The sequence below is a fragment of the Engystomops pustulosus genome, chromosome 3 (assembly GCF_040894005.1).
Source record: "Engystomops pustulosus chromosome 3, aEngPut4.maternal, whole genome shotgun sequence".
Taxonomy (NCBI): Eukaryota; Metazoa; Chordata; class Amphibia; order Anura; family Leptodactylidae; genus Engystomops; species Engystomops pustulosus.
The window spans coordinates 159389376-159407550 of record NC_092413.1 but is presented as its reverse complement, the minus strand read 5'-3'; the positions used below and the strand labels follow the sequence as shown (position 1 = coordinate 159407550).

Below are 18175 nucleotides of genomic sequence, written 5' to 3'. Positions count from 1 at the left end.
GATGAGGCAGACTTGGGCCTACTCCACCCCCCGGTTCACGTGAGTGGTGCTGTGTGGCAAGATTTATTTTTCATGTATAGAGATCTCCAAGTCATTATTCCCTTGCCTTCCTCCCCTAGGAGCAAGCATCCAAGGGGAAAGGCAAGGAAGAAAAATCGGGGAAATCCGAGAAAGCTAGTAGAGAGAAACCGGAAAAAAGTAGAATCCCTGTTAAGAAATGTAGTATGTGCCTCCGTACTCTATCTGAAGGTTATAAGAAACCGATCTGCAAATCTTGCATTGAGGATTTCATGCGGGAGGAAAAAATGTCCTTTATGGATGAACTTAAAACCTTTATAGAAGAAAAGGTGGGTTCTTTGGTGGCAGCAGCCACTCAGGGAGCCCCCCCGCATAAAAGGGCTCGGGTCGTATCAGCTTCTTCATCAGAGGAAGAAGAGGGGTGCATCTCAGACTCTCCTTCCTGCTCTCTAGTTGAAGATCAGGAACACCAAGACCGCGAGCAGGCAACAAGCTCCCGCTACTTATTTCAGAATGATGATCTGGATGACCTTCTGAAAGCTATGCGTGATACACTGAACCTAGAAGACGAGGTACCCCCCCTCTCGCGTGAAGACGAACTATTCGGGGGGCTTAAAGCTAAAAAACATTGTGTCTTTCCCCTTAATGATACCCTTAGAGGGCTAATTAGTCAAGAATGGAAAGATCCTGAGAGAAAGATTGCGGTCTCAAAGAATTTCAGAAAGCGTTTAGTCTTCGATCCAGAAGAATCTAAAGATTGGGACTCATTCCCTAAAGTTGACGTGCAGGTATCCAAGGTCTCAAAGAAGATGGATCTTCCCTTCGAAGATTCGGCTCAGCTAAGAGACCCGATGGACAGAAAATCAGAAGCACTTTTAAAAAAGGCATGGGAGACATCTATGTTAAGCCTCAAATCAAATTTAGGAGCCACCTCAGTGGCAAGAACATTATATTTCTGGCTGGGGAAGTTGGAGTCCCATATCCGGGAGGGCACTCCTAGAGACGCCTTACTGGAAAGCATACCACTATTAAGATCAGCCACCGCCTTTCTGGCAGACGCTTCTGCAGAAGGAATACGTTTTGCTGCAAAAGAAGGAGCTCTTACCAACGCCACCAGGAGGGCCCTGTGGCTAAAGCAGTGGGGCGGAGATATCCGCTCAAAATCCAAGTTGTGTAGTATTCCCTTTTCAGGAGACTTCGTTTTTGGCCCTGAACTGGACGCCATATTAGAGAAAGCATCCGACAGAAAGAGGGGATTTCCAGAGACTAAAACATTACCCAAAAAGACTCCTTTTCGTCCTTTTAGGAACACCAGAGAAACTTACCGCGGAAAAGGTAAGCAAGGGCGCTGGAGTTACCCCAAAGGAGGAAGGGGAATGGGTTTCCTTTTCTCCAACCCCCCAGAGGGCCCAGGAAACAAGAAACAATGACGCCAAAGTGGGGGGGGGGGGCGTCTCCTGGGATTCCTATCCCAGTGGACGAAGATCACCTCGAATCCCTGGGTACTGACCATCATGGAATCAGGTTACAGGATAGAATTTACGTTACCCCCACCTTCTACAAGGTTTATCCCTCCTTCATCATCTATCTCTCTCTCTACACATTCCTTCATTTGGCAGGAAGTATTTCATCTCATCCACACGGGAGTAGTGGTGCCGGTGCCTCGAGAACAAGAAAGATTGGGATTCTACTCCCCGTTATTTCTAGTCAAAAAACCGGATGGATCAAATCGCCTAATCATCAACCTGAAAGAACTAAACCGCTTCATCGTTTACAGAAGATTTCGCATGGAGTCGGTAAGAACTGCTACCCAGCTTATTTACGTAGACTCCTATATGTGCACGTTAGATCTACAAGATACGTACTATCACGTACCTATTCACCCCTCATCTCAGAGATTCCTAAGATTCTCAGTTCTCTCTCCCGAGGGCTCTGTCTTACACTTTCAGTTCCGTGCACTCCCATTCGGTATCTCATCTGCTCCAAGGGTCTTTACCAAGATTATGGTGGAGGTGGTAGCCTTTTTAAGACTACAAGACATATCCATCATCCCTTACCTAGACGACTTGCTAATAATAGGGAAAGACAGACAAAACCTAATGTCGGCAAGAGAGTCTGCCCTAAGAATCTTATCAGAGTTGGGATGGTTAATCAACCTGAAAAAATCAAGTTTAACACCATCCACTCAAAAGACTTTTTTAGGGGTCATATTAGATTCAACTCACCAGATGTCTTTTCTTCCTCAGGGAAAGATAATCAACATAAAGCACCAGATTCATGCTTTCAGAAGGAAAGATTCTATACCAGTCAGGCAGGCGATGAAGATCCTGGGGCTCCTAACAGCATGCCTACCTGCAGTCGCATGGAGTCAGAGTCATACTCGGATCCTTCAGAACTGGATTTTAACTTTCTGGAACAGGAAATCCTCGGGGCTAGACAAGAAGATTCGGATCCCTTCCTTTGTAAAGAGGGACCTGCTGTGGTGAACGGAATCGGAAAACCTAGAGAAAGGGGTATATTGGCACCATCTCCCAAACATTACCATTGTGACAGACGCAAGCAGCTCAGGCTGGGGAGCAATCTTCCCTTCCCACTACGAGCAAGGGTCCTGGACTCTATCCCAAGCAAGGAACAGCTCAAACTACAGGGAGTTAAGAGCAGTATGGGAAGCGCTAAAGTCAAATACAGCCTATCTGAGAAATCATCACATTCACATTCTCTCGGACAACATCACAACAGTGTCCTATTTAAGGAGACAAGGGGGTACAAGGTCCCCAGTACTATCGAGTCTGGCTCGTACCATCTTCCTATGGGCAGAGGAAAACATCCTTTCCATCTCGGCCACTCATCTGAAGGGAACCCTAAACAGAGAAGCGGATTATCTCAGCAGGAGAGAAATCCTACCAAATGAATGGTGTCTCAACCAAGAGATCTTTTTACATCTAACCAGCATCTGGGGCATGCCCCAAATCGACCTGTTTGCCACAAGGGAGAATACAAAGTGCCAGCAATACTATTCTCTGGAGGCAAGCGAGTCTAGGGATCACATGGATGCGTTCAGCCATCGCTGGAACGGAAGTCTCATGTATGCCTTTCCCCCAATTCCCCTAATCCCGAGAGTCCTCAGGAAAATCTTGCTCGACGGGACAAGGGTGATCTTGATCTGCCCAGATTGGCCAAAAAGAAGCTGGTATCCGCTGTTGAGGTCCCTATCCGTCCAGCAACCTCTTATGCTACCGGTTCGGAAGGACCTCCTGAACCAAGGTCCGATTTTCCACTCAGATCCGGGGAGACTCCGTCTGGCGGCCTAGATCCTGAGTTCGAAGTCCCAAGGTCTCTCCCGAGCCGTAATAACCACTTTGAAGGCAAGTAGGAAAAAGGTTACCTTCGCCATATATCACAAGATATGGAAAAAGTTTGTGACCTTTTGTGGGGCTAATCCCCCTTCTCAGACTAACCCAAATATTTTGCAGGTATTAGACTTCCTACAAAGGGGACTAGAAATTGGTCTTTCTACAAGCACCCTGAAAGTCCAGATCTCGGCTCTGAGTGCATTCTTCGACCATCCCCTGGCGGACCACAGGTGGGTCAAAAGATTTATTGCAGCTGCAAATAGGATTAGGCCTCAAATTTTAAAGCAGGTTCCCTCTTGGGATCTCTCCCTGGTTCTGGATGCTCTCTCCAGACCTCCCTTTGAACCCTTGGAGAGCGCTAGTATAAAAAATTTAACTTTAAAGACTTCCCTTTTAATAGCTGTGACTTCAGCTAGAAGGCTGGGGGAACTCCAAGCCATCTCCATTAGAGAACCCTATATGTGCATTTTTCCTGACAGGATAACTCTAACTCTGGATCCGAGTTTCGTTCCCAAAGTGGCGTCTGGGTTTCACAAGAATCCGGAAATAATCCTTCCATCCTTTTACGGGAATCCCTCTTCAAGCAAGGAAGTAGCGTGGCACTCCCTGGATGTAAGACGCTCGGTTTTAGAGTATTTACAAGCCACAAAATCCTGGCGCAAAGATCACAATCTCTTTGTTCAGTTTCAGGGGAAGAACAAAGGGGTAAAGGCATCCAAGACCACGATAGCCAGATGGTTAAAAACCGCCATAGCCTCATGTTATGCAGAGCAAGGGAAGGAAGTTCCTCCTAACCTAAAAGCCCATTCCACAAGAGCCATATCTGCCTCCTGGGCGGAAAAAAGGGGCGCTTCTCTTGAACAAATCTGCAGAGCCGCCACGTGGGCTTCTCCATCCACCTTCACTAAACACTATCGGCTGGACTTACCTAACGCACAGGATCTCGCCTTCGGTCAGAAGGTTCTCCAGGCTGTGGTCCCACCCTGATTCTACTTATTTGGTAGATCTCCAAGTGGGCCGTCATGGGGGACGTTATGGAAATTGTGAATTAGACTCACCGGTAACTCGGTTTTCATCTAGTCCTCCATGACGGCCTATATATTTTCCCTCCCATAGGTTTCTTCCACTCTGTTGTTATTTCCTGTATGTGATGACAAAACATGCAGAATAAAATTACGTTGTATCTTCCACCGGTGTAGTTATTTGGTAGACACTGGCGGGAGGATGAGGGGGGGAGGCTTTTAACCTCTCTGCTTCCTGTCCCTACAGAGGTCAAGGGTCATCCTCCAAGTGGGCCGTCATGGAGGACTAGATGGAAACCGAATTACCGGTGAGTCTAATTCACAATTTTATTCATTTTGAATAAGTGTTTAAATACATAAAGAATGTTGAATAAACAATAAAATTTACAAATGATCAGTAGTTTACATGTGTCCTTTGTGTGTCGTTATTGACAAACCAATAAGAAGAGGAAAGGTAGGGGAAGATTGAAGATGGAAATGGAAAGGTATGGTGAAGGGAAGGTTTTAGGGAGAGGAAAATAAAGACCTTAAACAAAAAACTAATACCAATAGAAACAAGATGTATTATAATGTTATTAATTTAATAATAATGTTATTAACCGCAATTGGTGGAGGTTCTGTTTTTTTCCAATGTTTTGCGATTTTTATTCTGGCAGCATTATTACATGTTTGTTGTTTTAATGCAACTTTCTTCCAAAATCAAGTCACAAATTTATGCACTAACTGCAGATGAGTGGAGTTTTGTGTGCAAAAAGCGGCTACTGGGGCGTGGAGTAGGCGGACATGAGGCTACACGTCACGGCTACTCCACGCCCCAGTAGCCTCTTTTCTCCTCCTACCCTGACATCTTCTGCGCACTGCTCCGAAGCCGGAGCTACTGTGCATGCGCCGAACTCCGGCTTCTCAGACGACGGGCAAAGGTGTCAGCGTAGGAGGAGAAAAGAGGCTACTGGGGCGTGGAGTAACCGCGACGTGTAGCCTCATGTCCGCCTACTCCACGCCCCAGTAGCCACTTAAGAAAATTTACATATTAGGGTATTAAAGTTTAAAAAAGATAGCAGGGGCGTGAGGATTAGCTCTAAAAAGGGCTATCCTCACGTCCCATACATCCACCTACCACCGGTAATACCTTTATAGGTAGAATCGCGGTGGTAGGTTCCCTTTAAGGCACAACACATGAAAATTCAGGCATGGAAAACTTAACAGGATGTGCATTTGTGGCCCAGAAAAATATCAAGCAAATCTACAAATGCATCACAAAATGTCGCAAAATGAAAAGGATCCTCATAATATCACACATACTGCATCCTAATAACAAATATTTCCTAAAATCAGAGATAATACATACTCGTAACAAATACTCCCCAACAAGTGTACAAATGTCTCACAATAGCTATTCATTTGTGCAAAAAAATTGCAACTTTTTTTGCAATAATTGCCAACCTACTTTATTTTAGCCTACCATGTATACTTGAGTATAAACAAAAAAATTTGCTAAAAACCTCAAACTGGGCTTACACTCGAGTCAAGGAAAAAAAACGGCACTGACCTGGAGGTGAAGAACGAAGAGGACCTGCCCGGGGTGTTGAAAAGGTGAGTACTTACTTTATTTTTTTTTGTGCTGGGCAAACTGGAGGCTGGGTAACTATATACTACACATGGCTGGCTGCACACCAGTGGGGGCTGGTTCACTGGAATTGCCAAAAAAAAAAACTACCTTGGGGCACATTACTATAAACAGTGTAAACCGTACTATGTGAAGTTTGTCTGTTTAGTGTGTAGAGGGTGCCAGATTAATGATTTGTTGTGCCCATTCTGCGTGAATCTGGCGCCCCCTACACTTCTCCGACAGAGTGCACCGCCTTTTTTTGTTGCACCTCTAAGATGGGGCGTGCACCAAACTTCTGTTGGACTCTGCATGTTAAATGTGGCGCACGGTCAGGCTTTGCACTGAAACGGTGACAAAATTTGTGTTGCGTGTAGCCGTGACACAAAAGGGACGCGTGCGACACATATGGTCCCACTGCCCGGAGAGGCTTCTCCACGCCTCTCCAGAAAACTTGCATATTAAGTAAAGTTTAAGTTAGCATATATACTCGAGTATAAGCCAAGTTTTTTAGCACAAAAAAACAGGTCCTCTTCGATTGGTGCTCTGGTATCTTCTCTGTGTGCCCGCACTGTCTGTCACAGGGATCGAGATGTCATACGCTCGGTGACCTATGTGCGCTGGCATCGCCACGCAGTATGTCAGCAAGCGGCTGACGTCACCATCCCTGGGACGGACCGCGCGGGGACATGGGGAAGATACTGGAGCATCAATCGATTGAAGAGGACCTGCGGGGGCGGGGTTGGGCTAGATACTGGGGAGGCTATGACCAATGCATTTCCCACCCACGGCTTATACTCAAGTCAATAGGTTTTCCCAGTTTTTGTGTTAAAATGAGGGGTCAGCGGCATAACATTTGAATAGAGTGGCTTCAAAGCTACTAACAGGTTCCCTTTAACCGTAGATATCCTTTAACAGCACAATATATCATAGTTTAGCCCCTAAACAACTGCCATAAGGCTATACACCTAATTGTACACACCCCGTGCAGAAAGCACATTTATAGACGTCACAACAGTGGCACAATTTAAACAGCAATATTTTCTAGAAACACAATTCTGGTATCATTTTAAAGAGGATAATCTCTCCTTTATCATCAAGATTGTGTTTACTATAACCTTAACACCAAGCCCCTTTTGCGTTTTTGCATTTCCATTTTTTACTCCCCACTTTCAAAAAGAAAGTGTAAAGAGCTGTATGAGGGCTTGTTTTCTGTGTAACAAATTGCACTTTGTAGTGCCGATATTTTAATGTTCCAGGTACTGGGAAAAAATTCCAAATGCAGTGAAAATTATGAAAAAAAACGCATTGTGGGCTTGGATTTTACGGCTTTCTCTGTGCCCCCCAAAAGACAGGTCTACTTTATTCTTTGGGTCGGTGCGATTACGGGGACAACAAAAATAAAAAAATTCTTCATTTTGTCATATTCTGGCGCTACCCTGTTTCCCCCGAAAATAAGACAGTGTCTTATATTAATTTTTGCTCCTAAAGAGGCACTAGGTCTTATTTTCAGGGGATGTCTTATTTTTCCATGAACAAGAATTGACATTTATCATTGAACAAAAAAATTTACTTTTCTAACATCCTTATAACTCTCCAAACTCTGAATTTCATGCTGTATTTCTTGTGACTCCATTTCTATTAGAATCATTGGCCCCAATCTTCCATAAATGACCCTTCTTATCCTGGTAACTGCTGGTATCACATTTGCAGCAAAACAGCCAGTGATTTATCCCATGAATTCTTCCCCATGTCACAACCTTCTTAAAGATTTACTAATACTAATCTATGGCCTGGGAGGTGCTGCTGCAATGGCTGTCGCTAGGTCTTATTTTCAGGGGAGGCCTTATATTTCTAAGCCTGAACAAAATTGTACTAGGTCTTATTTTCGGGGGATGTCTTATTTTAGGGGAAACAGGGTAATAACTTTTCCATACTTCAGTATACAGAGCTGTGGGTGGTGTCATTTTTAGGATTGTACAGCCTTTTGATCACTTTTTATTGAAATTTATTCAGTTATTTTTGACTTTGGGGGCTATTTTCTGTTACAGGGTTAAACACTAGGAATAACAGTTATTATATTTTGATAAATCGGACATTTTGGGATGTTGTGATAGGGAAAGGGAGGGGGTGATTTGAATTTTTAGTGTTTTTTTTTTTTATATATAATTTTATTTTTACAATTTTTCTGACCCCCTAGGGTACTTTAACCCAACATTGTCTGATTGATCCTACCAAACTACTGTCTTTCTGCCATTCTGTAATGTATATTATTCAATGGAGAGTTTTATTCATAGCTGTATCACCAATCCAAATTTAGTGTAATGTTTTGATCCACCAAGGTTGGACAAGGCTCATTCTTTCACTGCAATCTGTGCATAAGATGATCGCTTAGTGGATGGAAACATTAGACAAAATTTGGATTGCTAATACATCTATGAATAGAATTGGCAGAGTGCCAGATTTTTCTTGAATGATTGAAGATGGGGTGGTACCCTGAGCACCTGATGCATAACCCAAGGAGTGACGTGCATTTTGCTTGAAAATCAAGCATTGATACACGAAGGACACTTCCAGGCACTGTGACTGCCATCTAAAATCTACTTTTAAAACTATGAGCCCCTCTGTGCTATGTCTTCACAGGCTGTTACACTGCCTCACCCATACCCCAGCTCTAGTCTTCTTCACTTTGTAGCCCGCAGTGCCTATGAAATGGCCGCAGCCGTGGCTGTGCTGCGCACTGCGACTCGTACTCTTCAGCGCACACACCAGCCCAAATACACTAAGGGCCATGCGCCAATTTTCTGTCAGACTTTGCATGTTCTATTCAGTGCAAACTGCTTGCACAGGTATTTAACAAGTGTCCGAGACACATTTTTGGCGCACGTGACACAATTGTGGTGCACCCTGCATTGTACACAGGCAACATACTTTGTGTTTGCACTACTCTAAGTAAAATGTGCCCAACGGTTCCAGTTAACATTGAGTAACAACTGAAAAAATAAAAAAACAACAAATCTTTCCAGCGAGCAGATTTCCATAGGACAGAATTATTTTAGTGTTATACAATAACACTCATCATTTGCAGTCGCACTGCTGCCAATTACAAGTATTGACATCTTATCCAAAATGTTTTCGCACTACAAAACAATATTTGGCAGTGGTTTGGACTATTCTTGCATACTAGAATTCTCTACTAGATTGAAGCAGCACCCAGCCCATGGATTAGCAAGCCTAGACCTCACTTGTGTATCTGTACTGGCATCAAGTCCATCAAGTATGAGCCCCTTGGGACTCTGCTTTACTAAAGCTTCTTTTTGTATAACGCACACATGAGCAAAGTTTTCCAATTTAGTTGCAGTAAAATTGTTAAACAATTCTTTTTTTTCACTAATCCCATTAATCCTAGTCTTTATCCCAGAAAAATAAGCAGTCTCTGCTAAAGATTTTCAACAAGTGAAAGTAATAACTACTGCGGACTGGGAAAGTTCAGGGCCAAAATAATATATATGCACATAATATAGGAGAAGCAGAAACTATGTAGAATATACCATGCTAAATATACACATTATGGCAACCCCAGCACTACCTGGGGACTCCACTGGGTGTATAATGGTTCACTGGGTTTTCATGATATCCGGCAATTGCAATTTTACCAAAGGAAAAAAAAAAAAATCACAAAGTTATTCATTTGGCTCAGCCAATGGGACACCTGAAATCTGCTCAAGCAATATCCACCAATAGAAGCTCCCACCCTTCCGAGTCACATTGTGCACCCATACAGCAGTTTGTGATCAAGTGTAGGGTATTACTGCATTCTAGAGAAAATGGGTAAGAAACTATGGGGTGCATTTACTTCTTTAACCCCATTTTAAAAATAAAACTTTAGTGGCCAACAATGTTTTTTTGGAAAAAGATTTTAACTTAGACAAGCCAATGTAAATACTTTCTATAAAACATCTGTGGTGGTAAAAAGCTTAAAATAAACCACTGTGGGTGGTATAGTTCCCCCCCCCCTCCCCCCTACATAGTTTATAGGGGGGATCTGTATATTGGTTCTAGGATACAAACTCATCAAAATCTGTCCTCTTAAAGCTCAATGCCTCCTTCTGTTCTGTGCTCTGCTGTGCACAACTAAAGTAGTTTACATTGACATTTGGGGTATGTCCGTACTCGTAAGAAGCTGCACAACAAAATCTGATATGTGTTTTCTCATTTTATCCTGCATGAACATGTAAATTTTAGGACTAAATAATCATTTTGTCAAAATTCAAAAATTCCAAATAGAACCTCCATTTAGTTGTAATGAAAATAAACTCTGTAAAATAAAGTCTTCCAAAGTTATAGCAGGCAAATTAAGCTGTGTCCTTAACGGGTTAAATTAAAATAGGAAATGCTGCTGTAGGAGAGATTTCCAAAATATAACAACTCTAGCTGAAGTTGCACCAAAAGCTTTCTGTTTGTTGCTTGGCAAGGCATGTGGTTTGGCAGGACTGGGTGTCCATGCATTACATCATGAGATGGAGAAATTTTCCATGAACATTCCACTTATCTTGTCCGGAGCTGCCGGCTGTATTGTAATCTTGACTTGTATTCCCAGTTCTATGGTGTATATCTCCTAGAACTCTTTGCAGAATCAATGGGGCACATTCATCTATACCCGAGTAACAAGTTCTTGCTCTACGTATGTCACTATGATTTATGTGACACTTCTATTAATATTTTTCAGAGCTGATAAGAATTGTGATTATTACAGAATTCCTAAACCTTTATATGATCCCTTCGTAGAGCAGCCAAAAACTGCAGAATGTTACACGTTACCATATTATTCGGACTATAAGGCGCACCATCAATAAATGCCTGCTAAAACGTCTGGGTATATATATAATGCACACCGGATTATAAGGCGCACCTGATTATAAGGATGAATGTCCAGCAGGTGGCAGACCTGTGCACAGTTCAAGGCAGCTGTTGTCTGTAAGTATGGTTCATATACGTGGCGTTTTGAGCGCATCTTTAGCCCGTTTTTAAGCAGTCCGTCAAAAATGCATGCGGTTTTTGATGGACTGCTTAAAAATGGGCCAAAAACGCCACGTGTGCCATCACCCCTAGGCGCACCTTTGATTTCTGAGAAAATCAAAGGATTTTTTGTGTGCCTTATAGTTCGAAAAATACGGTACATCTGATGCTGCTCCCACACCTCCTGTATTGGGGGTATCATTTTCAAGCCAAAATTGATAAATAAATGGACATGTGACCGCGGTAGCCAATCACTGGCTCTAAATACCATCATTCCCCCATAATTCTACAGTTCTGAAATGTGTTTTCTTAGAAGTCTGCATTGTTTTTATCCGGCTAACTACCAGAAATACTGTCAGACCAGATATGATGGATTGGGATTTGTTGCAGGAACAGCACGACACAGATACAGGATGAATAAAAGAATCTAGGAATCTGTCACCTATAAACTGAACATGCGGCCCTATAAGTTGTAAGCATGCCTTCTAGAGAAAATCTATGCCTACATGTACCCTCAGTTTTGCATAGAAAAGTGGGAACTGTCAACTAAGGGCTCATTTACACGGCCGTCGGTGAGGACGTACATGCGGCCGCATATACGTCCCAATAGACGGCAATGGCAGCCCGGCGGCGGTAAGGTGCCTGAGTGTGCGGCCGTGCACCGCTATTTCCTATGGAGGGAGGAGGGGCCACCTCCTCCTCTCCAGCACACGGCGTGTGAATGAATCCTAAGGGGTTGTACAGAAAGAAAATACGTTGGGTAAGACACTTTACCATCAATTCAGCACAGATTATTGCTAGTATAGCAGGTCAAGTATATTATGTTATAGAATAGATTATGCCAACTGGCACCATCCTATGACACCGGGGGCACCGATCAGCGGCTCCAGAGTCAGCATCATTTCTGTCCCCATGAGTTATAAATTATACCTTTGGCTGGTCAAAGACATATATAACTGTTGTCATACACATTTCCGTGAGGCCTTGTGCACACTAGCGTAGGCGTTTTTCTGTTCTGTATATACAGCTGTATGTTGACCGTCAATACCGCACATTTTTCACCCATGAGCACGTAAAGCACCGTATCAATCCATAGCCAAAAAAAAAAATACTCTTCCCACAGCTCCAGGTCTCTCTCGGTATATAAAGGACGCATGCGGTGAACAAACATATGTTGCACATGTTTGGTTTTTTTTCAGTTTGCATATGCCTCTATGGGGTGTATGTAATGGAAATACAGGAAAAAGTGTATAAATTTTAGATATTTTTTTTTCTTTTCTTTTTTATACTTGTACCAATAAAGATGAAGGTTTGTCGGAATAACCCATTTTCTACATATTTTTAAGGCTTCTAAAAGATAACCTAAGGGTACACAAGCCGCCAGCCCTTTTTGTGGGAAAACATTTGGAGAGATCTGTCTTACTAACACATTCATCACCTATATACAAGGTATATGAGGAGTCTCAGATCACTAAAGGAAATCCCATTTATCATTACAATAGGGTACTGGAGATCCTACTTTCTCCTCATCATCAAAACACGGATGGAAATTAGCGTAACAGGATTTCCTTGTAAGACAGTCTATCATATGGCTAGAATAAAAAGAGTCTTCCCATTTCGGCAAAGATTAACGTTTGTATAATGAAAAGTTATACAATCTTCCAATGTACTTTCTTTATGGCTTTCGAATAACTATGGAAAACTTCAATGTTTATTTCCTATGGGTAAACATGGGTCCATGGTCAGATGTCACACAGCTCTAATAACTCTCTGGGACATTAACACGCCGTGCACCTGTGTGACATCACATGACCAGGGACCCACATTTACCCACAGGAAGTAAACAATTAAAGGACACCTACCATTTGATTTTGTGCATTATGAACCAAACATACCTTGAAAATGCTGTAGCTACACTGATGCAGGCACATATCTTGTTTAAAGGAAACCTTCCACTTTGAAATGGTCATTATGACCCACACTAACCTGCACATAAGGCGAGATGAGCTGGTGCAGGCACATATTTTCATTAATCAAATAACAATTTGTAAGGATCATAACACTAGATTGTGTACTTTGCTAATAATCCACTTGGCGCTTGACTCTACGTCACAGCGCTTGTGCATTAGCATACTAGGGGAGGCATGCAGAGTGCCATCCCTGCCTCCCCCCACCCTCCCTTCTTCGCTCCTGAGAGCCGGTGACATCAGCGAGCCCTCAGGAGCATTAGAGCATGCGCATCGCCGCCTCATATGGCGGCTACGCATGCTATTGCGAGGAGACTGCCGAAGTCTCGCTGCCGTCGTCACGAGACTTCGGCGATAGTAGGCGCCTTTAGTATGCTAATGCCCAAGCACTGTGACGTAGCGTCAAGTGGGTTATTAGCAAAGTACACAATCTAGTGTTATGATCCTTACAAATCGTTATTTTATTAACGAAAATATGTGCCTGCACCAGCTCATCTCGCCTTATGTGCAGGTTAGTGTGGGTCATAATGACCATTTCCAAGGGGTAGGTTTCCTTTAATCCCAGTGCCAAGTGGTTTTGCTGAAAAAATAGTTATATCATTCAGGAACCAGGGAAAGCTGGATTGCTTCAGCCTGCCATTGATAAACACATTACACAAAGCTTTCTAAACAGTTTAGACAGGACTAATCAACCTGAGCTAGATCACTCATCATAGCAGCTGGGGTATGGCACAGGGATTGATTAATTCTGCCTGTCAGGCATAACACAGTGATTCCATCATTCTCTGATGCAGTGCATAACTAATGTGAGAGGAAAAGCGCTGGGCCAAACACTACATTTATTTCCAAGGAAACTTTCTGGAAAGGAAATATAAGCCTCATCCAGGAGTGGGGGGGGGGGGGGGGGGGGGGGGGGAACAGTCACACAAGAGTGGGTTCTCCAAATGAAATGGGGTTATCCAGGGCCAAATGTATCGAATGCCAGTACTCCCCCCCCCCCCCCCTTTCCCTCCCCGCTGGCCTAATCCACCAGAAAGAAATCTCCGCCAGGCTCATGTCCTCGTCTAAAAATGTCAGCAATGCGCCAGAGAAGTAGCAGACAAATACAGCTAGTGACCGTCTCCCATAGAGCCTTAGTAACTAATTGACTGACAGCCTTATTTTAGCTAAAAATAGTTTCCTTTACATCCCCATAAATGAACTTTATCTTATATTACCTGGCATCTAAGGGGGCATCTTGGTCAACCAGCGCCTCCCCGTGTCCCATGCCGTTTCTCATGTGACCATGAAGGCTGCTGTGATTCATGTGATCTACATGGGGCAGACGTTTGGAACGTTACTGGGTAAAGGACCTTCGATGACATCCCCTTGGTCACATGACATGAGCTGATGATTGATGTAACAGAGCTATGTTCCACACAGCAGCATGTCCTAGCAGTGAGACCTGTCAATCAGGACGAGGAGGCAGGACAACGCAAGTAACATTTAATATGCAGGACTCACTTCGGGTCATTTGACTCACTTCAGGCGAGATGCATTTAAGTTTACAAACTGATTTTTTGACATGGAAAGGGATAAGGGCAACGATTATTACTTCATTAAAAGCTATGATTATTTATTTTGGGTGGGTTCATTTAAATGCCAGGTTCCCTTTAAATTTCCCCCATAGATTTTCTGCTGCTCCCGTTCTGATGCTCTTACTTCCTGGTATCACTCGACACACCCTGGAAATCCTCTAAAATCACAGGCGGCTCTGGTGTCATGTCACCGTCACTAGTTGGCTGAGCAGGAATTTCAGGACACTAAGGGTGGTGACACACAGACGTTTTTAGGCCGTTTTTGGTTAGTGCATTTTCAGATCAGAAAAAAACGCATGTGTTAAATTATCTTAATTCAAACTGGTCAAAAATGCATGCTTTTTTTTCCGATCTGAAAATGCACTAACCAAAAACTGCCTAAAAAAGCCATATGTGTCAGCACTGTAAGGCCCCTTCTCCACTGGCGTTTTTCACGCGCGAGTTCTGCGCGTGCATTTGACGCTCAGAACTCGCATTGCACTCTGTCCCATTGTATTCAATGGGTCTTTCTCCATTAGCGTGGTTTTGAACGCGCGTGCTTGCGTTCGTTTGCACGCGCGTCAAAATCGCAGCATGCTCTATTTTTGCGAGTCACGCGCAATTTTCACGCCCCATTCAAGTCTATGGAGATGCATCAAGAACGCATTGCACTCGCAATCATTGCAAGTGCAATGCGAGTGCAATGCGTTTTAAACGTAAGGGTTGCTAGGTGACCAGAATAACATTATTTCCCCTGCTCGCGAACGATCATTTAATTAATAAAACACAGTGAAGAACAGTGAAGAATAGAATAAAAACAGTGAACACAGTGACCACAGGATCATTTAAGATAAAAACACAGTGCAGAACACAGTGCAGAATAGATTACAGATGTTCGGCACATCTGCTTACTTGTCGGGAGATACGCGCGGAACGGCGCGAACAAAATAGCATGTGAAGAACAATATATATGTGTGAAGAATACATTGCAGATGTATTTAAACATCTGCAATGTGTTCTTCACACACATATATATTGTTCAGAAGACATTATTTTTCAATTAAATAACACATTTTAATCCCAAACCATGGTCCCTTTGAAAACTGCTCGAGTCTCCCATTGAAACGCGCGTCAAAAATGCGCCGAAAACGCAAAAACAACGCTAACAACACGCGCGTGAAAAACGCAAAAACGCAAATTACTCCAAGGAAAAATGGAACAAAAACGCAGCCAAAACGTCAGTTTTTCACGCATTGCACCCTGACGTGAAACGCAACGCTAGTGTGCAAGAGGCCTTAGGCTGTGGTTACACGTTCCAATGAGTTGCATGCGTAACGCAACGCTAGCGTGCAGGGGGTGGACCTTGGCCCGATCACATATCCGTTTTATGGGAAATGCATGTGATTGGCACCAAGGCCCCAGAGCCTTAGGCCGGCGCCACACGTGGTGCTTTGTCTGCGCTTGCAAACGCAGACAAAGTCGCGCCCACCGGGGCGGGCCTCGGCCCGATCGCATCGGCGTTTCTATGGAAACGCCTGCGATCGGGAATGAGCCGGCGGTGTTTTGCGTTAAATTAACGCAAAACACCGGCGGCTCGTTCCTGATCGCAGGCGTTTCCATAAAAACGTTGTGTTTTGGTCACGTTTTCATTGCGTTTGAAACGCATATACAACAGCTGATGAGAGGCGATTTGCCTAATTGCATTACCGTTTACGTTTGTTAAAGCAATGTTAACGCATGTGTTAACAAAACTCATGCGTTAACATCGCTTTTACGATGCGTTATCGCAGTTATGTAATTAGGCAAATCACCTCTCCTCAGCTGTTGTATATGCGTTTCAAACGCAATGAAAACGCAGGTCAAAACACAACGTGTGAACGCGCCCTCAGGCCGGCGGCACACATGGCGATTTGAACCCGCTTTTGGGCCGTTTTTAAGCAGTCCATTGAAAACGCATCCATTTTTGACCGGTTTTACCAATTATATTAAATAAAACGGTTCAAAATGCATGCGGTTTTTAACGGACAGCTAAAAAATGGCCCAAAAACAGGTTAAAAATGCCACGTGTGCCATCATCCTTAGGCCGCATTCACACATTGTGCTTGTATTGCGCAGTGGGAGGGGTTACATCCGAACACAGATACGTTTACATCTAGCAACAAGCTTTTGTAGCTCCTCCCTGCGGTGCTTGAATTGGGTTTCTAAACGCTATTCAAACACAGGATGTGAACACGGCCTACACACATCTGCGTTATGGACGACGTTGCAATATAAAATGTTAACGCAAGGGTAAACGCAGCCTGACACAATCCAGTAATAACGCCTCTAGGTCCATTACACGTGGCCGTTATGTGGGGCGCGGCGTCCCCCTGATAACCCCATCCCCAGAGTGCAGCGCCTTATCTGCGGGCACAGGCACCTAGAGGGATCTTATGTAATACTTCAAGGGGAAAAAAAAGTTTCTTAGAGAAAGTCGTGTTCTCCACAGATCAATATTACATCATCAACTTAGTAACTTTATTAGCCCCCTCCCTGAGGACACAGCCCCCCGGAGAGCACTTCCCGGAGCTCAGGCACTTCCTGCCTGTAATGGGATCACACCGCTACAATATGTCATAATAGACCTGACACTAAATAGGTCAAAGGGCACCAGGCTGCCGGCAGCTACAGGGTTAGGCGTGGGGGCAGGGCGGCTGAGCACAGACCTATTACGTGCCGGGAGGGAGGGGGATGGGCAGCGGGCCCGCTCCAGCAGTGAAGCGGTTAAGGCGCTCCCCTCCCCCCGCGCTGATAGTGAGCTCCTCAGCCAGGGATTCCCCGCAGCCCCCTCCCCCACCCCGTGTCCACGTCCAGCCCCAGGTACCGCCAGTGTGTGCGGCGCCCTACCCGGGGGTAACCGACAAGGGCACTTACCTGGATAGTGTAGCAGGATGAGGCGCTCCCTCCCCGCGCCGCTAGAGCGCCCGGTAATGTGCGGTTATTGCCCTGGTGAGAGCAGGAAGGGGGGAGGGGGTAAATCCGGCGGAGGGCAGGTGGGGGAGGGGGCAGTTGCCAGTGATTAGGCTGGAGAGGAATTGAGGCAGAATGTAAAAAGCTGTTACTAAGAGAAAGAGCCAAACGTCTCCGTGCAGCCAACGGCTCATAGACACTCAGCACGCGGGAGGTGACCGGCCGGGCGAAAGTGGCAGCGACGGCGCCCAGGCCTCTGCACACTGCTGCTCCCACATAGACACAACACACACACATACCGTATATACACTACTACACACACATATACATATATATATATATATATATATATATATATATATATATACTGTGTATACACTGCTAGCCACACATACATACATATACTGTGCATACACTGCTAGCCACACATACATACATATACTGTATATACACTGCTAGACACATACATATACATATATATACTGTATATACACTGCTAGACACACATACATATATACACTGCTGCTCCCACATAGACACAACACACACACATACCGTATATACACTGCTACACATATACACATATATATATATATATATATACTGTGTATACACTGCTAGCCACACATACATACATATACTGTGTATACACTGCTAGCCACACATACATACATATACTGTGTAT

The 18175-nt window shown here is 44.1% G+C and overlaps 1 protein-coding gene across 2 annotated transcripts in view; it reads right to left on the bottom strand.

Annotated features, from left to right (window-relative positions):
• The window catches only part of TBL1XR1 (TBL1X/Y related 1), a 67544-nt gene extending 49867 nt beyond the window's left edge, over window positions 1–17677 (bottom strand). For both annotated transcript variants that reach the window (XM_072142773.1, XM_072142774.1), the window contains exon 1: window positions 17455–17677. The gene's annotated coding sequence lies outside the window, so the exon portion shown is untranslated. The remainder of the gene's footprint in view (window positions 1–17454) is intronic.
• Window positions 17678–18175: the final 498 nt, after the last annotated feature.